Here is a 25,769-nt window from a genome sequence, read left to right on the forward strand (position 1 = left end):
TTTAAAGAGACAAAAGTCTTAAAGAACTTAAAATTTTGTTGTGATACTAAAAAACAAAGAGAAAAAGGCAAGGTTAATGCTCTAGGAATTCAAAAAGCAGAAAAAAAATCAACAGAATAAATCTGTGATACCAAAATATTATCATCTAATTACAAAGTATTAAAAGTGGTGATTTTCAATGCTTTGAATACTATAAATAAGATGGCAGCAAAGATCCCTGTAGTAGAGCTGCTACAACACACAATAAAGGTGCAAGAGCTGCCATTTCAGTGCCCTCAGGCTAGCCAGGGGGACCTGATTCTTAAAAGCAATGGTAAATAGATATGTGGACACAAAGAAACACACACATACACACACACAAATGCACAGAAAGAGCAAAGAAATCCAACATATTTTCTTCTGAATTATTCACACAATATTAGACCACCATAAATTTCAAAGAAGAGCAAACAATTTTCAAAAGTTTTATACATACTATAAATAAAAAAGGTACACAAATGTTGGTAAATACGCCCAAGAGATTTTAATTGTGTTCAAAAAGCTAACCTGAAAACAACTTGGAGATGATAAATACTATATTCTCTAAATCATTCCGTTGATCCATATACTAAGCTAACAAAAGGTTACAAGAGGTTTTTGCTTTTTTATGTTTTTTTGGTGGTTTTTTTGGCATCTGAATTATTTGTAGTTGAATTACTGTGGCAATAACAATAAAATGAAGCCAAGCCAAAGCAGCCACACTATACTGCTGATACATGAAATCTCATTCTAAAAGTTTAAAAGCAAAGACATAATCAATATATGTTCCTATGCATATAAACCCAACCAAAATACCACTTCAGTATTTGTAAAGAGCAGATCAAGAAAAACAGTTATAAAGAGGAAAGTCCTAAAATGGTCTAGTCTACACTGTCACTTATGGAACAAACTACTCATTCAAGATCACATTAGCAGAATTCACAGCTCTGGCATCTCGATTGGCTTTTTCTTTCCGACACAAAATAAAAATTACAAAAAGTGATATTTTCTGAGGCCAGCACTGTAGCACAGCTGGTTAAAGCCCCAGCCTGCAATATTAGCATATTATATGGGCGCCAATTTAAGTCCAGGCTGCTCCACTTTCGATCCAACTCCCTGCTAATGTGCCTGGGAAAGCAGCGGAGGATGGCCCAAGTCCTTGGGCCCCTGCACCCATGTGGGAGACCTCAAAGAAGCTCCTGGCTTCGGATTGGCCCTGCTCTGGCCACTGCAGCCATTCAGGGAGTAAACCAGCAAATAGAAGACCTCTCTCTATCACTACCTTTCTCTGTAACACTTTCAAATAAATAAAACAAATCTTTAAGAAATAAAGTGATATTTTCTGAGTTAAATATCTTCTTTTGTCCATGGTATGTGAAAACAATAAAAACAAAACCCTTATAATATTAAAATAAGCCAAGAAACAGTAGAGTCTCTCCTAAAGCTGTAGAAGAACCATTAATCTTAGTAAGTGTAGTAAAAGTTGGTCCTGGACTATTTCTGCATTTTACATTTCAGTGTGAAAGAATATAAGCAGGAAATAGCAAAATACAAAACTAGGAACTGGCCTTAAGTCAAAAGGAGTCCACCTTTTAGCTAGAAGAACATTTTTGCAATGCAAAGGGAGTAGTACAAGCTTGGAGAGGAACTTCAAAAACCAGGTGCATCAGCAGGGAGCTGAATTGGAAGTGGAGCAGCCAGGATTGTAATCAGCGCTCATATGGGGTACCAGCACTGCAGACAGTAGCTTAACCCACTGTGCCACAATGCTGGCCCCAACTTCCATAATTATTAATACACCTGGGAAAGGACAAAATAAAACTACTGAAAAAACTCCTTAAACTTTACATAGGCATGGCAGGCAGACTAAAATTAGAAAGTCTAAGGAATAAATGAGTAAGTGAACAGCAAAACCAATTCCTTCAGATGCCAGAGATAAGCAATAGAAACCATTATTGTCTATTGTGACATTTAAAAAAAAAATTCATGAACTAGAGCTAGATCACAGTTAAAGGAAAATGAAAGAAAAGGTCAAATATATAAACCAAACAACTCAATACATTTACTAAATTATCTACTTATTTTCAAATAAAACAATAGTAAATGACACTAAATAACCATATACTATGCTGCTGTACTGAAATGCAACACAATGAACACCTCAGAAGAGTGTTAACTGGCAAAAAGACAGTCTTTCTCTACAAAGGCATGTGCTTTATTTTAGCGCACAGTGGGTAGGAAGGTATATGTGTTTCAGAGGAACAAAAATACTGTGAAGGACAGCAATTTTAGTAATCTGTGTTATCCAACATTACTGTGATTTCTTTATGTGTTTGTGTGCTGCTGGAAAGCCTAGGGGGGAATTAAATTTTTGTGTACTAACAGTGACCATGCAGAGATGATCCTCTTTTAAATTTCTACTGATATCTAAGAATGTGTGTAATTTCTCAAGGAAAAGGCCCTTAGCTTAGCTGGAAAGATTACTTGTAGCAAACTGAAAGGATCTCTCAGCTTCTGTCTGCTAGAAAAGAAATTTAAGTATCTGTTAACTTTCTTCCTTCCTCCAACATACTGTCTCAGAGATTCAGAACATTCATGTGTTTCTCCTTTCTTCTGTTTCACTGTTTCATAGTCATCATTCTCTTCAGCACAAATTGTCTAGGATATTCAGTAAGTTTCTAGATTAATCTCATGGGGAAGAGAGGTTCCCACCATCACTTCAAATTTAGTTTGTCTGAAACCAAATACCTTCTTCATCTTTCAAACCAGCTACTGCTCTCTTCTGTTAGGCTCATTCCCCTTGGTGAAATCCCCTTTCAGTCACTATCATTAATTTTTACTAGATTACTGTAACAACTGCAAAATGATCTTCATACCTACTCCCAACATCAACAGCATCTTGTATACCATTTTGACTCACCTGCCCAAAATACTACTTTTAGTATTTTAGAAGTAGAATCTGCAGAAATTCAGAAGTGCCTCCATGATGTTGCAGAAATGAGAACAGTCTATCTGGCTGGGCTCAAGAAGACCATTCCCATTTAAACACATTAGTACTGGTTTCACCAGTTTTTTGTTTGTTTTTTTTTTTTTTTTTAAGATTTTATTTATTTGACAGGTAGAGTTACAGACAGCGAGAGAGCGAGACAGAGAGAAAGGTCTTCCTTCCATTGGTTCACCCCCCAAATGGCCGCAACGGCCGGAGATGCGCCAATCCGAAGCCAGGAGCCAAGAGCCTCTTCCTGGTCTCCCATGGTGGTGCAGAGGCCCAAGGTTGTGGGCCATCCTCTACTGCTTTCCCAAGCTACAGCAGAGAGCTGGACTGGAAGAGGAGCAACCGGGACTAGAACCGGCGCCCATATGAGATTCCAGTGCCACAGGCGGAGGATTAACCTAGTGCGCCACGGCGCCGGCCCCTCACCAGTTTTTTGTAAATGTCATTCTAGTATTTTGTTGGGGGAGGGAGTAGCTGCTGTTTAGAAACCATTCTCCAGAGGCCAGTGTTGTGGCACAAGATTAAGCTGTCACCTGCAACACTGACATCCCATATGGGTGCTGGTTCAAGTCCAGGCTGCTCCACTTCTGATCCAGCTCCCTGCTAATGCACCTGTGAAAAGAGAAGACAGCCACTGTGCTTGGGTCCCTGCACTCACATGGTAGACCTAAATGGAGTTCTAGGCTCCTGGTTTCAACCCAGCCTAGCCCTAACCATTGCAGCCATTGGAGGAGTGAACCAGCAGACGGGAGATCAATGTGTCTCTCTCTGTGTCTTTCTCTCTCACTCTATCTCTCCTTCTCTCTGTAATTCTTACAAATAAATAAACAAACCTCTTTTAGAAATCATCTTCTGAAAGAATCACTGGTCACAATATACTTTAACTGTATCAGTTTTCTATCACTGCCAAAAAGTACCCAAAGTACCCAAACTTAATAGCTTAAAAACACACAAGCTTAGACTTCTTAGGTCACAAGTCTCATACAGGTCCCAGTAGGCAAAGACCAAGGTGTCTACAGAGCTGTTCCTTTCTTGAAGCCCTAAGAAAGAAAATGTTCCCCCTGCACATAGTGTGCAGTGCCCATCTGCTTCTCGTGGTTCTTGGTCCTTTCTTCCATCTTTAAAGACAGCAATGAGGGGCTGAGTCCCTCTCATGCTGTCATATCTCTGGTTTTTTCACTCTGCCTCCCTCTTCCATTTTTAGAACCCTTGTGATTACACTGGGCTCATCAGGATAATCCAGGATGATCTTCCTATCTTAAAGTAAACTGATTAGCAACCTTATTCACCAACAACCTTATATCCTTTGCCATATAAAGTCACAGTTCCAGGGATCAGAACACAGACCACTGAGGGGTCATTATTTGTCTACCACACTACTTCAACTTTACTTGCCTTCTACTCTTCAGTAGAATGCTGTTCCACAGGAAATGAAACACAATCCATCCTAAATGTGCAGTACATTTGTAGCCCAAATCCATCCCTACCTTTCCCATGTCTCATCCAGCACACAGACAAGGAAATGAAGACATTTCAAGGGAATCAGCAACAAGAAATAAGCTCTTAAAATTCCTTGATATAATTTGACATCATTTTCTCTTAAAATTGATGCACGGTGATATTCTTAAAAGAGGTCTGAAGTTCTGTAATGACATTACTACAAATAAGAACCTTAAAAGACCCTGGACAAAATTCTAAGTAACAAACCAAACACTGCAAAAAATAAAACCATCAACTTTTTGGTATGATATTTATCAAGGCATACAATTACTTGTTGTAAAAATGTAGATATATGCTCAGCTCTAACCCTTGAGCCTAGTTTCACAAAAACAGTTTTCAGCATTTCTTATGTACCACTGGGAGAAATTAAACAAGAGCTCTTTCCTAATTCCTGACCTTACTTTTTGGGTAGTGGGAAAGTTTCACACACATTCATTCTGAGTGCGTGCAAAAATCTAGTTCGGTATTGAGCAAGGCAAGATGATCTACAAATGTGGCACCCACCAGAACATAGGTAGTTGTTTCACAACTGTCAGTACTTTAATGTAATAGGATACCATGTTGGCCTTAAGAGGAAGCATATTTTAGACAGATTCCCGGGGCAGGCACTGTGGCACAGTGGGTTAAAACCCCAGCCTGCAGCACAAGCATCCCATGTGGGCACCAGTTCGAGTTCCGGCTGCTCCACTTCAATCCAGCTCTCTGCTATGGCCTGGGAAAGCAGTGGAGGATCACCTAAGTCCTTGGGCCCCTGCACCCGCGTGGGAGACCTGGAAGACACTCCTGGGTCCTGGCTCCAGATTAGCTTAGCTCTGACCGTTGCGGTCATTTGGGGAGTGAACCAGTGGATGGAAGGCCTCTCTCTCTCTCTCTGGCTCTACCTCTCTCTGTAACTCTGCCTTTCAAATAAATTAAATGAAAATCTTAAAAAAAAAAAAAAAGATTCCCCTGCAGGTAAATGCTTTTTGGGTATCATTAAAAAGGAATGGGAAGGGGGCCAGTGCTGTGGCGCAGCAGGTTAAAGCCTGAGTGCTAGCATCCCATATGGGTACCAGTTCGACATCCAGCTGCTCTTCTTCCAATCCAGCTCTCTGCTATGGCCTGGGAAAGCAGTAGAAGATGGCCCAACTCCTTGGGTCCCTGCACTCACATGGGAGGCCTGGAAGAAGCTCCTGGCTCCCGTCTTCAGATCGGCACAGCTCCAGCTGCTGCAGCCATCTGGGGAGTAAACCAGCAAACGGAAGACCTCTCTCTCTCTCTGCCTCTCCTTCTCTCTCTGTGTGTAACTCCAACTTTCAAATAAATAAATAAATCTTTAAAAAAAAAAAAAAGGAATGGGAAGATAAGTTAGCCAAAAAAATATTAAAACATGTAGGAATAAAACTTGGTCTTGGTAATGCTCCACAGAACAGAAGGCACTTTGAAGGACATGAAAAGAAACAAGCAGTGACCTTTATAAATAAGCTTTGAGGTAACAATGAGAAAAAGGCTGAGAACCAAATACTTTATGAAATCTGAACTCAAAGCCTTTACCTTACCATTGGCCAATAAACCTTACCTTGCAGCCAGTAACCTTTCTGTAAATTTATCTCATTTTTAATAATCAAATGAAAAAATGTACATATCAAAATTCAGTAATTTTTTTAATGTAGCACCATTTAGAGTAAATGGAAATTAGTATTAGACAACTTAAAAACACCTCTTAATTTCAAAGATTAAAAGCAAATTAATGAAAAGTCTTCCTTTAGTGTATTAGTTCCACAATCTTAGAGAATATCCAGTATAATTCAATCATTTTTAGTGAAACAGTCGTTATGAAGAATATTAATGGCAATGACATATGAAGAATACCTACAGGTATTTACGACTCTAGCTTGCCCTCTCACCACAATAATGTCTCATATCTTTTTCTGTGTAAGCAGATGATTCAAATCTTCTACTTTATTTTACAAACTATGCCCAGTCTGATGTGATTCCAGAGCTTTGTCCTTGACTGTACTGAAATTATTTTCCTTGTTATTCCTTGATCTTCTTTGTCTCTTACTCCTCACTCACTACCTATCCTATAGGTAAGTGAGGTGAGGTAGGACCAAGTCTGACCTCTATTTAAATGGTTATTGCTATTGAGTTAGGTCCCTCACTCTCTGCCAAGTTAACTGAGCTCATGATATCTGAAAAGTGGACTATGACTCACAAAATATCATTACCTTTATTATTAGTACAACTAACATTAATTGAGCATTTATACTGCACACAGAGCTTTGGGAAACTTTAAGCATATTAATTCAACAAAATTCTTCAGAACTCCACATAAGAATTTAATTTTCACAGATAGGAAACCAAGGAAGAGGATAACTTCAGGAAACAAAACTGGCATTGAGTTTCAGGTCTTTCTCAAATCAAACCCTATGTTCCTCAACAGGCAGATCACTAAGTCCAATACCAATATTGTACAAAAAAGAATGTAGATTCAAGAAAACGAAGTCACACTTTTAGTTCATGTTTCAAAAGTGCAAATAACAATATTTGCCTTCCTCTCTGACAAGACAGAAGGTTACATGAAAATGTTCAATCACCAAAGATATCAGGGCCTTATCTTGACTGTATGATGCCAGGAAGCACAGAAACTGGAGCAGCATGGGGAACATCATTTATATTGTATTCTATGTTAAAGACGCCTCCTGAGCTGGATCCATGTTGTATTTACACACACACACACACACACACACAATTGCTGCGAACTGCATTCATATTATTAAATGCTAATATTTAGATGCCAATAAACCAGTAATTACTAAATATACAGTGAAAACTGAGCAAGTCTTTAACGATAAAAGAAAAGCTTAGTGTTCAACTACATTAAGCCCATAGTGGTTTCCCTCCATTAGAGCCAAATCAACTTCATGAATAATTACAACACAGAGATATTTATGTAAGTAAATGTAGAAGTACCTAAATATCACCATTTCCAATTTCTCTGTTCACACAAAAATAAAGGTTCAGGGACCACTATTCCAGTATATCAGTGAAAGCTGCCGCCTACAACACTGACATCCCATGATGATGCCAGTTTATGTCTGGGCTGCTCCATTTTCACTCCAGCTCCCTGCTAATGACCTGGGAGAAGCAGTGGGAGATGGCCCAAATGTTTGGAACCCTACCACTCATGTAGGAGACCTGAATGAAGCTGGTCTTCAGCCTGGCCCAGCGCTGGCTATTGTAGCCATTAGGGAGTGAACCAGTGGACCAAAGATATCTCTGTCTCTCCCTTTTTCTCTGTAACTCAAAATAAATAAATAAATTTTTAAAAAATAATAAAGGTAGGGCCAGCACATAGCAGGTAAAGCCACTATTTGCAGTGCCAGCATCCCATATGAGCGCTGGTTCAAGTCCCAGCTGCTCCTATTCTAATCCAGCACTCTGCTATGGCCTGAGAAGGCAGTAGGAGATGGCCCAAGTCCTTGGGCCCCTGCACTTGTGTGGAAGACCCAGAAGCTCCTGGCTCCTGGCTCCGGATCGCTGCAGCTCCGGCCATTGTGGCCAACTGAGGAGTGATCGATTGATCTCTCTCTCTCTCTCTCTCTCCTTCCCTCTCTCCCTCCCTCCCCCTTTCTATGTAACTCTCTGAAATAAATAAATATTTGGCTAAGATCAAGTGTAAAAAATAAAATAAAAATAATAAATAATAAAGGTTCAGATCACTATATTTGCAGGAAAATGGTTCAGAAATATTTAAAGTAACATTTTTAGGATAAGATTTACAGTTCACATTAAATCATTATATACACTGCTAAGCTTTTTCTTCAAACTAAAATGGTAGTGACCACCTTATGTGTTCCAAAACTGGCTCTTAATATTTTAGTATAAAGGTTGACTGGAAAGTTTTAAATCTACTCTTATCATCAAAAGACTACAATGAAAACATGAGAACTGAAAACAACAAGAAGTCACAGGGACAGAATAAATTATACTTCTAATACTATAAAACAAAGATTGTTTTATTTTTGTTTTATGAGCGATGGCATTTCTAAATATTTCCACTTAATTTAAGTTCTGGTGTTTTCAAGAGAGACTACAAGGACACAATGACACACCATCATAACGAAAGCTCTACACTATTTATCTTCAGCATTGAGAAAGGTGTACTGATTGAGCCATCCTCCAGCACACCTGTGACTCCCATAACCAACAACCACATCAAGTGTGAGGCCTTATCACAACCTTGGTTACTGAATCTCCACTTCTTAACACAAGATTCCAGGTCAGAGAAAACACAAGCACTCACATTTTCTATACTTCTACCTTGAATCTATTCATGTCAGATGGCAGCAAGAATTAGAAGGCTAGATTGTTCCACCTGGCATTTTCTTTAAGAGAGGTCCCTCAGAATTAATTAAAGGGATATAACTATCTACTGGGTGGTAACATTTCTGATAATTTGTTTCTTCTCTTCTCTGTCCATATTTTGTACAATATTTTCTACAATGAATCCCTACTGCTGTCATATGGGTGAAAAGCAAAAACAATGACCTTCAATATCTAGGAAAATGTAAGTGATGGAAAGACAATCCTAAAAACAATGAACCAGTTTAAAAAAATCTAAACCATATGCATCTAGAGAGCATAAAACACATACTCTAAAAAGAAACTATACACACAGCAAACTTTAAAAACTAATTTTCAGCCTATCAGAAAAAAACTCAAATCTTGTGTTTAGAATAAAATGATTTAAAATAAAGAAAAGATAATGTATCATTATTCAATAAACAATAAACTAAAGTTGTGAGAGATCTTAAATGTTTTGTAAGAAGGGATAGACCAGCTACAGAAACTAAGTAGCTGTTATAGTCTACACAATAATCAGAATTTACAGCACCCTTGATCTGAAACAATCACTACTGATTTATGTCCCATTGGCATTTTATTCATTTGTTATTCAGTAAGATCCTAACTTTTCGCCTTACCATTTACTTGTTATTCTAAAGGATTTTGACATTCTTAAGATGCATTAATATGTTGTTTTCTTTTACACATAAGTCTGAAAAGATTTCATAAAAGTTTGAAAAGATTCACAGGAAATCGCTAAAAATCATTACCCCAGCAATCCATGAAGAGGAGACAGGGATGGGAGAGGCCTGCTGAAAAATGTTTACTTCAGTTATTTCAGTTGTTTAAGTCTTATCTTTGAACATAGGATAATTTAATATTGTAAAAATTAATGACCACATAAAATATGTTGCGTTGTAGGCAGTGGCACTTCCTTCTAGATGACACACAGAGACCTCATCTCATAAACAGGTTTCCTATGCAAATACCATACTGTAGGCCATGGTCCTAGACACCAGTTTCTGGTCACCAAATATCACTTTGAAGTACTGAACTGCTGAAACATATGCAAGGCTGAACCTTGCAAAGGACAATTGGTCACAGAAACTGCTACTGATCACCACTGTCATCCCCACTTTTCTGATTCAAAAGCCAACTATAGAGTCTAACAAGTGTCTTCTAATGCACTCATTCTTCCCTCCATTCACTTACCCAGAAAAACGCACCAAGAAACACTTGCTGGGGCTCTGAAAGCAGTATTCCAGTGTGGCGCTTTGGCATGCTGACGACTTTGAACTAAAGCACAGCTGAAGGGACCTCAGAAGCACAGTCTCTTTCCAACCTTGTCCTGTCCTGCTTTCTGTTGTTCTTTCTTCCCCAAGGCAGGCTACAGAAATTAGAACCACTCTTACCCAAGGTGAGTCGCAGAATTTAACACTCCTTTCCTTGAAAGCCCGCTATGCAACCCAGACACATTGCTCTAACCTGCCTCCACCTTTCTGTGTAACAGTTACAAAAGAAATTCAGACCACCTTGTCTGATGATAGAGTCCAGAAGTGTCCTGACCTATACCCAGGAGGCATGCCACACTGAGAGGCCAAGAAGAATCTTAACAAACAAGTCTTGCCAGATTTCACCCCTCAATCTACTACATTAGATCATACTTTTTTTTTGTCTAATCACACTTACAAACAGTCACTCATCCTGGATCAAATCTAAGCATGAAAATAGGTAATTTAACCTGGTTGTTGGGTCTTTTGTGAAGATTCTTACATCATGTAGAACTCTGATTAAATCTGTTGTGCTTTCTGTTTTTAACCTATCTTTTGACATAAGAATGTTGGGCCGGCGCCGTGGCTCAATAGGCTAATCCTCCACCTTGCGGCGCCGGCACACCGGGTTCTAGTCCCGGTCGGGGCGCCGGATTCTGTCCCGGTTGCCCCTCTTCCAGGCCAGCTCTCTGCTATGGCCAGGGAGTGCAGTGGAGGATGGCCCAGGTGCTTGGGCCCTGCACCCCATGGGAGACCAGGAAAAAGCACCTGGATCCTGGCTCCTGCCATCGGATCAGCGCGGTGCGCCGGCTGCAGCGGCGGCCATTGGAGGGTGAACCAACGGCAAAGGAAGACCTTTCTCTCTCTGTCTCTCTCACTGTCCACTCTGCCTGTAAAAAAAAAAAAAAAAAAAAAAAAAAAAGAATGTCCATCATGAACTTTGATAAGTGAGCAAAGTCATAACTTTTCACCCCTACACATCCATTTCAGCTTTCCAAACTGAAAGATCATCTTATTTTTTTTTTCTTACTTCAAAATCTTACCTTAGTGGCTATAATAATTTAAAAAAAAAAACTAGAAACAGGCAGGCATTGTGGCACAGGGTAAGCTGCTACTCGAGACACTAGCATCCCACACTGGACCACTGGTTTGGGTCCTGGCTGTTCGGCATCTGATCCACCTTTCTGTTCATGCATCCTGGGAGGAAACGGATAATGGGCCAAGTGCTTGGGTCCCATCACCCATATGGGAGATCAGCATAGAGTGCTGGCTCCTGGCTTTGGCCTCCTGGCTCAGCTGTTGTGGGCATTTGGGGAATGAATCAACAGATGGAAAATCTCTCTCTCTGCCTTTCAAATAGATGAAAATAAAAAGTTTAAATCTGTGTAAAGACATTATTTGGAAAAAAAAAAAAGAGAGAGAAACAAATGTCCATAGCAGGAAATATCATTAAATAAATTTTAATAGATGCACAATCTACAGCTATTGCTAAACACAGCATACTTTGAGGTTGCAAATTCCTTTAAAAGAAGGAAATAATTCTTCAGTGAAAAATGGCTTGCAATATTTCTTTATATTTACACAAGTGGAAAAAAGAAATCTATTCATATTTACTTGTTTTTTGTTTTGTTTTGTTTTGTTTTTTTGACAGGCAGAGTGGATAGTGAGAGACAGACAGAGAGAAAGGTCTTCCTTTGCCGTTGGTTCACCCTCCAATGGCCGCCATGGCTGGCGTGCTGGCCGGTGCACCGCGCTGATCCCAAGGCAGGAGCCAGGTGCTTCTCCTGGTCTCCCATGGGGTGCAGGGCCCAAGCACTTGGGCCATCCTCTACTGCCTTCCCGGGCTACAGCAGAGAGCTGGCCTGCTAGAGGGGCAACCGGGACAGAATCCGGTGCCCCGACCGGGACTAGAACCCGGAGTGCTGGCGCCGCTAGGTGGAGGATTAGCCTATTGAGCCATGGCGCCGGCCTATTCATATTTACTTGTATATGAACAAATTCACTGTTTCTTTTCTATTATTAAAATAGAATTAGAGGGTCGGCGCTGTGGCACAGCAGGTTAACATCCTGGCCTGAAGCGCCAGCATCCCATATGGGCGCCCATTCGAGATCTGGCTGCTCCACTTACAATCTGGCTCTCTGCTGTGGCCTGGGAAAGCAGTAGGAAATAGCCCAATTCCTTGGGCCCCTGCACCCACATGGGAGACCCGGAGGAAGCTCCTGGCTCCTGGCTTCAGATTGGCGCAGCTGCGGCCATTGTGGCCAACTGGGAGAGTGAACCAGTGGATGGAAAACCTCTCTCTGCCTTTCCTCTTTCTGCCTCGCCTCTCTCTGTGTAACTCTGACTTTCAAATAAATAAATAAATCTTTAAAAAATAAATAGAATTAGAGTCATTTTCAGTTTACATTTTTTAATCACTTAAAATTTGAATCTATTTCTAAAATCAATAAATTGCTTGAATCTTGTATATGCAAAGTATCCGAAACTACCTTAATACTTTATAAAGCTGAGGGCAGGCAGACTAACAAATTGCTTAGTTTGAGAACCAGTTTTGGGGCCAGCTCTGTGGTGCAGCAGGATAAAGCGTGGCCTACAGCAGCAGCATCCCATATGGGCGCAGGTTCGAGTCCTGGCCGCTATGCTTCAGATCCAGCTCTCTGCTATGGCCTGGGAAAGCAGAAGAAGGTGGCCCAACTCCTTGGGCCCTGCACCTGGGTGGGAGACCAGGAAGAAGCTCCTGGCTTCAGATCAGCTCAGCTCTGACCATTGCAGTCATCTGGGGAGTGGGCCTACGGATAGAAGATCTCTCTCTTTCTCTCTCTCTCTCTGGCTCTCCTCTCTCTGTAACTCTTTCAAATAAATAAAATAAATCTTTAAATAAAAAAATTTCTCTCCTTTATGATCTTGCATTTAGCATTCCAAGAAGAAAATGTCTCTCTCCACTGCCAACCAAGATAGGCTACATTCATAATTCTTTTAAAAAATATGTATTTATTTTCATTTAAAGACAGAGAGACAAAGAGACAGACCAGACAGAGAGTGATCTCCCATTTGCTTATTCGCTCCCCAAACACCTGCAACAGCCAGGGCTGGGTCAGGACAAAGCCAAGAGCCAGGAACTCAACCTAGGTCTCCATACATGAGTAGCAGGGACCCAAGTACTTGAGCCATGACTTCACCAAAAGGAACAGAACAACATTGCAGTACAGTAATTACCACGTAATTTTATCCCACCTTTCATAGCTACATAAGCACTACAGAAACTGTGAGGCCAGACAGCTTATGAGAATATCGCTGTTCTGTCTCAACACCAGGGAAAGAATTCAAATGTCAAAGGGCAGCTGTTATGGTGAGGCAGGTTAAGCTTCTGCTTGCCACACTGTTTTTGTGTCCCATATCACAGAATCCTGCCTGCTCTGCTTCCAATCCAGCTTCCTGCTAATGCACCTCGAAGGCAGAGAATGACAGCCCAAGGACTTGGCCCCAGCTACCTACAAGAGAGACCTAGATGGAGTTCCAGGCTCCTGGCTTCCACCTAACCCACACCTGGTTGTTGTAGGCATTTGGAGAGTGAACAAGCAGATGGAAGATTTCTCTCTTTCTGCCAGTCTTTCAAATAAATAAATCTTAAGAAAAAATCAAAAGTCAAACATTACTTTTGGAATTTTTATATAATACTTAAACTCAGACATATGCATAAAGAAAAACATTTTTAAATAAACAACTTATCATAATTACCTAATAATATACAAATAAAGAACTCACATGATAGCCTAGAACAAGAAAATTTGGTTCCGCTGCAGACATACTCAATAAAAAACTCCAATAAGCTATTATGTGTTAAGAATCTAGTGCTAAAATCAAACACTACTTAAATGCCAAGGAAAGGGGCAGTTTTCCAGTAATTATTTGCATACTTAATCATCCCTATTTCCTGAGGAACAATAAAACATGGTCTCTGCTTTCAAATGTCATATAATCCAGTTATAACTCTGGGAGTACGCAAAGACGAATTCAGAGAAGTATCAGCCCGAGGTTAAAAAGCTATATGAGCCGGCACCGCGGCTCACTAGGCTAATCCTCCGCCTTGTGGCACCGGCACACAGGGTTCTAGTCCCAGTCGGGGTGCCAGATTCTGTCCCGGTTGCCCCTCTTCCAGGCCAGCTCTCTGCTGTGGCCAGGGAGTGCAGTGGAGGATGGCCCAAGTGCTTGGGCCCTGCACCCCATGGGAGACCAGGAGAAGTACCTGGCTCCTGCCATCGGATCAGCGCAGTGCGCCGGCCACAGTGCGCCGGCCGCGGCAGCCATTGGAGAGTGAACCAACGACAAAGGAAGACCTTTCTCTCTGTCTCTCACTCTCACTGTCCACTCTGCCTGTCAAAAAAAAAAAGAAAGGCTATATGAATGTGGAGGACAGACCTGACTCTATACAGACAGGGAAGTTATAAGTGGGGAGCACTCTCAGGAAATATGGTGCATGAGCTAGCCTTTTACAGAGAAGGCTTCTAATGGCAGAGAAGGGGGAAGGAAAAGATTCCAAGAAATGGAAATGCATGAGAAAACAAAAAGTAAAGTAAAACTTAGGTTTACATTCTTTTTGGAACAGATGGTGGGAAATGTTAAAACAGAAAGAATGTAAACCCCAGTTTGACTAAAACAAGAAATAAATTTTCAAAGGGGCACCAAGGCCAAACAATACAGAAAGGAAACAATGAGGAACTTGGAGTTTTTTCCAGAATCAATGAGCAGGCACACAGCAAAGGCATAGTAATTAACAACACAGACTTCCAAGGAAGCCATGCTTAGGATTCAAATCCCAGCTCTTCTACCTACTAGCAACTTCGGGCTCAAGAAGTCCCAATTTCTTCCTCTGTAAAGTAGGGATAACAGTATGTATCAACGTATGAAGACCAAATGAGAACAAAGCACTCAGCAGGGTGGTTGACTTAAGAAACACCCAACAAGTATTCTGAAAATTTTGTGTGTGTGTCATCAGGCAGGGAATATAATCAGAACTCCATTTCCTTTAGGATAATTAAAAGCAATAATTAATGATGGATGGCAGAATCTACAGAGTAAGCCGGCGCCGTGGCTCAATAGGCTAATCCTCCACCTTGCGGCGCCGGCACACCGGGTTCTAGTCCCGGTTGGGGTGCCGGATTCTGTCCCGGTTGCCCCTCTTCCAGGCCAGCTCTCTGCTATGGCCAGGGAGTGCAGTGGAGGATGGCCCAGGTGCTTGGGCCCTGCACCCCATGGGAGACCAGGAGAAGCACCTGGATCCTGGCTCCTGCCATCGGATCAGCGCGGTGCGCCGGCTGCAGCGGCGGCCATTGGAGGGTGAACCAACGGCAAAGGAAGACCTTTCTCTCTCTCTCTCTCACTGTCCACTCTGCCTGTCAAAAATAAAAAAAAATTTAAAAAAAAAAAAAAAGAATCTACAGAGTAGAGGTGTGTCTTATTGTAAACATAGTTGCTGGACAAACACAAAGATGACAGGAGCATCAGGAACCACAATGCAATAAGATGATAACTATTTCTGAGAAAATAGGAAGATGACCTTTCGATTCTGAGCCTGGATGACTAAGAAAATGTTAAGGTTAGGGCAGACATTTGGCACAGCGGTTAAGGTACCACCTGAGACGCCTGTGTCCCATATCAGAGTGACTGGTTCTGAGTCTCAGCTCCTCCATTTCCAATACAGTTTCTTGCTACTGTATACCCTAAGACACAGTGGGTGATGACTCCAGTACTTGGGTCCCTATCACCCACCTGGGAGATCTGGAATGAGTTCCAGATCCTGGCTTTCGCCTAGACCAGCCTTAGCTGCTACAGGCATCTGGAGAGTCTGCCTTTCAAATACACAAATGAAATTAAGATGTTAAGGTCACTAATATAAAAAAGTACCAGGAAAAGAAATGAATTTGTAAAGAAAAAGAATTTAATTCTAGATTTATTGATACAAGAAAACAAAGTGACAGCCAGTGAAGTGTTTACCTGGGAGTACAAGAACAGCAAATTTAAGAAAGAAAATAAGGCAGAACTAGGAGCCTCAGCAGAGGGAGTAAGCACTTGAAAAGCTGGGTCTGTGTGGGAAATCACCAAAGGTGAGAACACAGCACTAAACAGGAAGATGAGAACTAACCCCAAGCTAACACCTATACTTAAGAAAGTGAGAGAATGAACAAAAGGCTGCCAAGAAGGACCAGCTGACTTGCAAAAACCACAGAAAAGACATCTTCACAGCACTTCACATTCTACAGCTCTTCAAATGCTCATTATAACTTTAGACTTGACTTACGATAATACGACTCTTACAGAAGCTCTATGAGAGCCTACCAGTAACTGAAAGATGTTAATTATTCCAACTGAACCACTGGCAGGACACAGCTAACACAGAATTGAAATTAGAATTAGGTGTTTCTTCAGTACCTCAAAACACGAAGAACTGCAACTTTTAAAATCTCATCTTTCTTGACATCATCCACACATTTCACTCTCCTGATTACCCACTCTTTGAAGAAGCTCCTGCTTCCCCTCCGCCTATTTTAAGAATCAACTCTCAGTTTATCGCCCTTTTTGGGCTTCTCTTTGATCTTAACCAGTTTCTCCTTAGAAACAGATTATCAGAGGTCAGATTCTTTATGCAATTCCACAATAGCTGTTTCACACAAATTAGTTTTTAGATCCCAAACAGCTTTTAAACTGTAGAGATCACACTTACATTATCATACACAGGACCTAAGCAGTTGATTTATTTCTCGCTTTTCATGAAAAATGTCCCTAAAGGATTTTCATGTTAAACTGCAAAAGAAGCTATTTCCTCCCATTAGTAACAAGCTCTCCATTAGTAATTTTTGAGAAAAGACACACAGACAGCATTAGAGTCCTAGTCCCCACCTCAAAGGCTGAGAGTCAACAGATCTTAACAGATCTTAGCATATTCTTTGTGGGGTTCATATATTTTTGTCCTAAAGCCCACATCCACTGACCAAGAGATAATCAATCAAAGGTCAATACGCTACTACTTAGATATGAACCCAATTATCATGCTTAACAATTGCCAAAAAAGTCCTAGTCTTTTCCTCTGTGTGGGTTTCTTCTCAAATACATATTACAACTCATCATGTCTTATTAATTTCAGTATTTATCATATTTCCATAAACTACATAGTTGTCACACCTGCTGGAAAACTAAAACTGATTAATATACCATAATATTATGACTTACCATAAAATATCTGTCAAGATGCATTTTTAAGAGGCTATTAAAGTACTGAAAATGAAATAAGCAAATGTTTTTCTTACACTTTTTTGGGACTCTCTTGTATTCTTTTTCAGCGTACTAGCTTACAAAAATTTCAACTAGGTTTTCTAACATTATGTAATGAAGTGAGCTCATCCATCAAAGTGCTTAGTAAGTAGCAATTCACAAGGGTACCTAGATTTACATAGAATGAGCAATGAGTAAACCAACACAATCCTCCATCTTTTGTGGTTAAGGACTTAAGATCAAGGTGTTTTAATATTTTAATTTACAACAGAAATCTCATCTAAAAAGACACCAACATGGTCTCACACTAGTTATCACTTGGACTATTTACAATACACATGATTATAATCATGTCTCAATTTTATAAGAAACATTTCAAAGAGAAAACTGTAAGATCAATGATTTTCATAGGGCAGTTTACCTTAATGGGAGCCAATAATGCAAAGGTTCTTGAATGTAGCACACCTGAGTTTAAGCAAGTTCCACAACTAAAAAAATAAAGGAATCTAGGGCAGTTTAATAAATTTCTCAGAGCCTCTCCTTACTGATCTACAAAATGGGGGAAAATGGGCCGGCGCTGCGGCTCACTAGGCTAATCCTCCGCCTGCGGTGCTGGCACTCCAAGTTCTAGTCCCAGTCGGGGCACCTGATTCTGTCCTGGTTGCTCCTCTTCCAGTCCAGCTCTCTGCTGTGGCCCGGGAGTGCAGTGGAGGATGGCCCAAGTACTTGGGCCCTCCACCTGCATGGGAGACCAGGAGAGGCACCTGGCTCCTGGCTCCTGGCTTCGGATCAGTGCAGCGCGCCGGGCGCAGCGGCCATTGGGGGGTGAACCAACGGAAAAGGAAGACAAAAAAAAAAAAAAAAAAAGAAAGAAAAATGAGGAGAATGTCACTTATGTAGTTAGGAGGAAACATTAACAACATTTTATTAGCAAGAATGGCACCTAAAAAGCCACTTACTCCTTCTCTTATTCCTTTTAAGCATACCTCCCAAATAATAAAATGCTACACAACTTAGCCTATGATTGCAAGCTTTTCGTGTTTAGAATCTAGCTGCCGTTTGTGGTTATCTCACTCAGTTGTTTTCCCTGGAAGCCAGCACCAAGATGGACACACAGTACTTTTAATAAACATAAGTTAGTGATGAAATCAACAAAGACGTCAGCTCTTCTGCACACAAAAATACAAAATACAGGAAGCATTTGCTTGCTCTCTTACTTAATAAGTAAGCAGTGCAGCACCAGCCTTTCACTTCCAGCATATTCTCTATGACTTATGTATCAAAATATCTCTGGTACCTTTTTTTCTGTCTGAAACACAAACTTCTGAGCGACTATCATTCTACCTTAACCTCTTCACACCTCTGCCACTTCGTGTTTAAGGAATTAAGTGTTTTCAACTGACCGCATGGAATTTAAATTTACTTTGGTAAAAGGCACTCAAAAAAACAGAAAGTAAACTATTTTAGTAACCTGTTTTATGAAGTCATTGGGCCTCATGTAAACTATCATCAAGCTCTGTGTAAACATATTACTCAACCTGCTCAGTATGAAAATGTCCCGAGCGGCCTTGAACATTCTGAAAGTTTCACTACCTTATATTTAAAGACACTGGTTTGCAGACCCTTTTAAAAGCTGATTATTGAAAACTACGTTCAGCAACAAGAATCACAGAGCTCCATAGCTCTTAGAATTAAGTATCATTTGTGATGTATGTATTGTTGACTAATAAAATGACATACTACAGATGACCTGAATTTTTATTTCTAAAGCACACTCATTTTATGCACACAAAAAACTTCTGCATGGCTCCACAGTACATCTGAAGACAGGTTACCCTGGGTAGTTAGCAAAGAGAAATATTGGAGTGGGGGGAGGGCAGGAGTCTTGATTGTTTACCTGATTTTTTTTCTTAAAAAGCACGCAGCACTTTCCCAGTAAGATAGTGACTATCGCTAAAAGCACACTTTCTCCTCTGTACTCAAATTCTTCTATTCGTAACGCTAGACACATAGCTGTAATTTCACAATTTTAAGAAGAGGACTATGAAAACAAAGTAAGTTAACACCACAATCTTGGATCTGCAGAATTGCTCCCTCGGGTTCCACTCCGGGGTCCTCTCGACCCCAAGCCTACACCACGGGCACCGCACTTACCGCAAACGGGAGTACAAGCCCAAACAAAAAAGTAGGAAGGAAAACATTAGCGCCTGCACTAATCTCCTGAAACCCTTCCCAGCCCCCAAGGCTTCCCCGAGCCTACGTAGGTTGCATTCTTTTCCGTCAAAACCAAAACAACACTAAGTCACCGCGAGGATCGGAAAAGGCCCTGGGGGGCTGACGGGGATCTGACGACGCCCACGTCGGGGACTCCGGGGTCCCAGAGCCCAGGTCTCAGCTGCCGGACCGAACAGAGGACTCGGCGCCCCGGCCTCCACGCCCCTGGCTGACCTCGGTCCGCGACCCCCAGCCCCGTCCAGCCCCCTTCCACTCCCCGACCGACCCCTGCGTCCTCCGTGCCCCGACCACCGACCCTCGACCCCCGCTCCTCGACTCCTGGTCCTCCAGCATCTGACCGCCTGACCCCGGACCCTAAGACCCCAGGCGTCCGAGCGCGACCCCACCGGGCGTCTGGCTCCACCGGCCCCGCCACAACCCTCACGACCTCAAACCCGCGGGCAGCGACCTTACCTGTGGCACGCCGGCCAGTCTAGCCCACCGCAGCGACGCGCAGGGCCAGCCTCTTAAGACTCGGCGAGCTCCGCTGCAGCCGGCCGCCGCCGCCACCACAACAACACCGCCGCGGCGGCCGGGGGGAGGGGCGGGGCCAGGACCCGCGACGGGGTAGCCGGACCGTCCCGGCCTCCAGCGCCGCCGGGAGCTGGGCATGCGCAGAGAGCCTCAGGCGAGCTGGCCGCTCGGCGAGGACGCCGAAGTCAACAAGGCCTGGGGACGCCCCCCTCTTGGCCCCGCCCCCTTCGGGCTCGCCACGCCCCCCCATGCCCAAACAACGCGACGCTTTGAGTGAGGCCGGAGGACGACAGCTGTGGCGGAAGATCCCGCGAGATCGCAGTCAGCCTTGCCGTCTCCTTACCTGCGTTTGGACTGTCGCAGACACCCCGTGGCGGTCGTGCTCAGTCTGTCCGGGGTTGTCCTGTCTTTGGCGGGCTCCGGAACATCCTCTGCTGAGGCGTTTGTGGGTGTTGCAGTGGTTGATCTGAAGAGCCGGAGATGGTGCCGCTTTAAAGGATCGGCTCAGCGTCCGGAAGTTGCCCTCGGCCGGGCTCGTGCGCTCTGCCTTCTTGGATCGGCCTCTGGCCCCAGTTCCTGAATGTGCACCTGCAGAGCCTTGTGTGCGTCCCACGGGTGAAATGTGCGCTTCACTCAACAAACCAGCTCTGCGCCAATGGAGTTCCTGTTCGCTTGCTTAACCATCCCGCAGCCCATTACCAGAAGGAAAGGTTGCGAAGAGGAAAGGAGACACGGGGTCAGGCGAGCTGGAAAAATACCGCCGCTGCCATAGGAGGCCGAGCAGGGAACGTGCAAGACTCCTGGCAAAAGACGTCTAATAATTTTTTTCAGTTAAATTTAATATACATAAAAGGCAACATGTCCCACCCAGATAATATAGTTTTCATCCCAGCGTTCTGTTTCCCTTTTCGTTAATCTGTGTTTCTTCTCCCCTCCCCCCACATCCCACTAGGAGGTCAGTGATCCCTTTCATTGCTCCAATTGTGTTCCGTTAGGATTTTCAGGTGTGTTAGTAGTGAGTGTAGGCCCCCTTTACAGGTTACTTAGGGTAAAATATAACTAAAATGCCCGTGAGGCCCAGGTTTCTGTTTCTCACCATTACAACCGTGTGCAAGTGTTTGGAAAGAACTAACAATGTCAAAGATTGAAATAACTAGCAAGCAGAATTGCTGCCAGGGGAGTCTGTCATTCAGCTTCGCTGTCTGGATTCAAAGTATGAATGCACGTACAGTGGACATTGAGCTCTGAGCTGTTCAGAATCTTCATGTTCCTTCGGCCTACGCCTGCGGGTCACAGATTCATTAGCTCCCTTTGGCTGTCTTGCCTGGGCCCAGGACACTCCTAACTGTGGGGGGATCATATGACAGTCTTACAGGATTAGGTTTCTGCTGTTCCAAGCAGAAAGTTTAGCACATGGAACTACTTTACTACAAGCAAAATAAGTACAAATGAGAATCCAGGTTAGGAAAATGGGTAAAATTATTCAATAACTCTTACAGGATTTCCTTTGTTTTCTCCCTCTCCTTCACTTATATATTTTCTTTTTCACTTCTGATTTTTTTTTTCAGAATTTTTCAGAATTCTAGACCATTTTTTCACTTCATTAAAATTGAACATAGGCCATTTTTAAAAAACATTTATTTATTTGAAAGGCAGAGTTATAGAGAGCGAAAGGCAGAAACATCTTCCATCCTCAAGTGGCTGAAGCCAGGAGCCCAGAACTCCTTCTCTGTCTCCCACATCAGTTGCAGGGGCCCAAGTACTTGGGCCATCTTCTACTGCTTTCCCAGGCATATTAGCAGGGAGCTGGGACTCAAACCTGAGCTCATCATATGGGCTACTGGCAGGGCGCTGCAGGGGGTGGCCATTTTTAATAAAACTACTAAGTATTATTTTTAATGAACAGCATCAAGTGCCATGCTTGTGAGGGAGTTGTCGAACACCAAATAAGCAAACTGTTAACTCTATCTTCCTGTGACCCTTCCTGGGGTCATTCCATCTCCACTTTCAGGTCATTTCTGATTATGCCTCCATTTCGTACTTTTCACATACAATTTCTTTGAGTGTGTCTTCCCACTAATTTATAATGCATGAAGTGTGGGTCTGTACATTGTCTGATCAGGATAATTTCTTTAAAGACATTTGTTTGAAAAACAGAGTTATAGAGAAAGGGGCAGGGGTGGGGGTGAGACAGAGATCTTCCATCCTCTAACTCACTCCTCAAATGGCCACAACAACTGGGGCTGGGCCAGTCCAAAGCCAGAAGCCAGGAGCTTCATCTGGGTCTCAAATATGGGTGGCATAAGCCCAAGTGCTTGGGCTATCCTCCGTTGCTTTCCCAGCACACTAGCAGGGAGCTGGATCAGAAGAAAAGCTGCCCGGACTCAACTGACACCCATACAGAATGCTGGCTTTGCAGGTGGCAGATTTTACCTGCTAAACTGCCCCTTAAGGCTAATTTAAAATTTTAAATAGCCCATCATTTAGAATTACTAAGAGGTTTACTTACACTTTAATTTACATAGCCCCAGACAATTTATTCCCAGAATTCTTGATCCATTGTTACACTAAGTCTGATTTTGGCAACAGCAGTCACACTTAATTATTCATACTAGGTTGCTTCAATTTTGTTATTGAGTAGAAAATGTCCATAGTATATAAGTATTTGGCATTTTGTTCAAAATACTGTGTAGGCAGAAGTCTCCTTATATCTGAAATGTTCTTTATTTGAATGCATAATTGATTCAACAAAGGTACAACATACAAACTACCATGTTTCCCGCATATAAAGTTCACATTGTTGCATGTTTTCTTCAGCCTCAAAATTGGAGGCTTCTATGCATTGCCCAGGTTACCTCAAAACATCTAGTTCTTTCCTAACACCTGTGTTGCATAATAGGCCTTAATTATGGTTTATAGTCAAGTCTGGTCATGAAGTCTCAAAAAAAAAAATAAATAAATAATGTCCTCATCATTGCTCTGATTTGCCCTGCAATGTCAAGAGAGCTAAAATTTCACTAAATATGGGCCTCATTTGTTCTACAATTTTATTTCCTTTTACTATTTTCAGTTACGTTCATCACCTCTCCTGCCACTCCCCAAAAACAGTGAAAGAGGAAGAATTACCTTCACCACAATATCTCTGTTTGAAAAAAAAAATCATCAAAATGTCCTAATTGATTTTAAGAAATAAATTTGATCTGTTAGTAAAATGATAACTCTCTTCGTCCATTAGGGCTGCTACAACAAAATACCATAAACTGGATAGTTTACAAACAAGGTTATGCCCCACAGTTCTGAAGGCTGGGAAGTCTGAGATCAACACACCAGCAAATGTGGTGTTTGCTGAGGACCTGCTTTCATGAGTGGTGGTGCCCTCTTCTTGTATCCTTACATGGTACAAAAGAACGAAACACATCTCCAGTACCACTTTTTTTTTTTTTTTTTTTTTGACAGGCAGAGTGGACAGTGAGAGAGAGAGACAGAGAGAAAGGTCTTCCTTTGCCGTTGGTTCACCCTCCAATGGCCGCCGCGGTCAGCGCGCTGCGGCCGGCGCACCGCGCTGACCCGATGGCAGGAGCCAGGAGCCAGGTGCTTTTCCTGGTCTCCCGTGGGGTGCAGGGCCCAAGCACCTGGGCCATCCTCCACTGCACTCCCTGGCCACAGCAGAGGGCTGGCCTGGAAGAGGGGCAACCGGGACAGAATCCGGCGCCCCGACCGGGACTAGAACCCGGTGTGCCGGTGCCGCAAGGCGGAGGATTAGCCTAGTGAGCCGCGGCGCCGGCCTCCAGTACCACTTTTATAAAGGCCCTAATTACCTCTTGACAGCCATACCTGCTAATACTGTATTGTCACATTGGTGATTTGGTTCAACAGAGGGGTTTTAGGAAGCACAGACATTTAGTAATTAGCATTAATGTTTTCTGGAGTTTGAAAATGAAGGAAGAAGCTTGGGACACTTAGAATCCTGAATTCTAGAGGAATGATAACTTTTGTGTCTGTATAATTTATAGATTAAAGACATGAAAAACAATCCAAGAGATGAGAAATACAAAAGGGATTTTAACAACATACTGACAACTATTGTCTACTAGAACTTTTTCTTTTTTAAAAAAGAAAAAAGGGAGTGGTAGCACTGTGGCATAGCTGATAAAGCCACTGCCTGCAGTGCTGGCATTCCATAAGGGCGCTTGTTCTAGACCTGGGTGCTCCACTTCCGATCCAGCTCTCTGCTATGGCATGGGAACGTAGTAGAAGATAGCTCAAGCGCTTAGGCCTCTGCACACAGGTGAGAGACCCAAAAGAAGCTCCTGGCTCCTGACTTCAGATTGGCCCGGCTACGGCCATTGCAGCCATTTGGGGAATGAACCAGTGGGTAGAAGATCTCTCTCTCTCTCTCTGGCTCTACCTCTACTTCTCTGTAACTCTGCCTTTCAAATAAATAAATAAATCTCTAAAATAAATAAATAAATTTTAAGAAGATTTGTTTATTTGAAAGTTATAGAAAGAGAGGAAGAGACATGAAAGAGAGAGAGAGAGAGAGATTTTCCATTCACTGGTTCACTCCTCAGATGGCCACAATAGCCATGGCTGGGCCAGGCCAAAGCCAGGAGCCAGGAGCTTCTTCCAGGTCTCCCACATGAGTAACAGGGACCCAAGCACTTGGGCCATCTTTCTCCCAGGCTGTTAGCTGGGCATGAACTGCTGTCCACATGGGATGGCGTTATTGCAAGTGGTGGCTTTATCTGCCCTGCCACAGTGACAGCCCCTTAGAACTTTTTCTTCTTAATAAATATTTGGTACCATGTTCTGTTGTCGTGGGATTATTCCATGTAGTAAGAAACACTTTAATCAAAACTCAAGATCATAACTTCTGATAGCATAAGAGTAGCTACCTTCTTGAGAAAAGTGAAAACTACAGCTCAGTCTAGACCATTGTTTCTCAAAGTGTGTCCTGAGACCAGAGGCATCAAGTCCCAAGGAAGTTTAGAAGTACAGATAATTTGGATACTCCATTTTAACAAGCCCTCTGGGTAATTCTGATAGTGAGAAAGTTTGAGAACTGTTGGTTCAAACCATGACCATATTTTTCAGGTATATTCTTTATTTTTACATGAAACATGTATGATTCACAGATAGGGAATTTGATACAAAATAGATTTCCTTTTGCAAAAATTTCCCATTTCAAGTATTACTAATGTTTATCTTTTCTAAGGAAATAATAGTCATTTTTTCAAAAACCTACTCCAGTATTCTTTTATGAGCCATTATCATTCATTTGGGCCATGATAGTTTGTTGTGTTGCTACTGCTGCGGTTCATAGTCAATGATGCTATCCGTGTTTGTGGATGTGACCAAAAAGACCACAAGCTGTCCTTCTTCATTGGAAGATTGCCCTAGATGGTGCACCACTGCTGCTACAGATGGCCTTAACCTCCAATCACTCTTAATTTTTTCCTTCTTAAATGACTCAACCAAAATATCAAGTTCATTATCAGATGCTAGTAGTTTCCTAGAATTTCTTAGCTATTCTAGACTATCTGAAACTTCCTAACACTGTCATAAACCAAGAAAAACTTTATGTAAAGTTATTGGATAGGGACCAGCACTGTGGCATAGAAGGTTAAGTCTCTGCCCACAG

At 42.3% G+C, this 25,769-nt stretch overlaps 1 protein-coding gene across 14 annotated transcripts in view; it reads right to left on the bottom strand.

Moving 5' to 3' along the window:
• PCMTD1 (protein-L-isoaspartate (D-aspartate) O-methyltransferase domain containing 1) overlaps positions 1-20,830 on the bottom strand; it is an 81,196-nt gene extending 60,366 nt beyond the window's left edge. For 5 of the 14 annotated variants that reach the window (XM_070076605.2, XM_051843726.3, XM_070076604.2 and 2 more), the window contains exon 1: positions 20,069-20,188. The gene's annotated coding sequence lies outside the window, so the exon portion shown is untranslated. Of the gene's footprint in view, positions 1-10,051; positions 10,227-17,801; positions 18,163-20,068; positions 20,189-20,471 lie in introns of those variants that run through there. The other 9 variants (XM_070076595.2, XM_089335222.1, XM_070076593.2 and 6 more) reach the window with 7 other exon arrangements.
• Between the last annotated feature and the right edge of the window lie 4,939 nt (positions 20,831-25,769).

The sequence above is a fragment of the Oryctolagus cuniculus genome, chromosome 6, assembly GCF_051225735.1.
Source record: "Oryctolagus cuniculus isolate XC-2025 breed Fujian yellow rabbit chromosome 6, ASM5122573v1, whole genome shotgun sequence".
Classification (NCBI taxonomy): Eukaryota; Metazoa; Chordata; class Mammalia; order Lagomorpha; family Leporidae; genus Oryctolagus; species Oryctolagus cuniculus.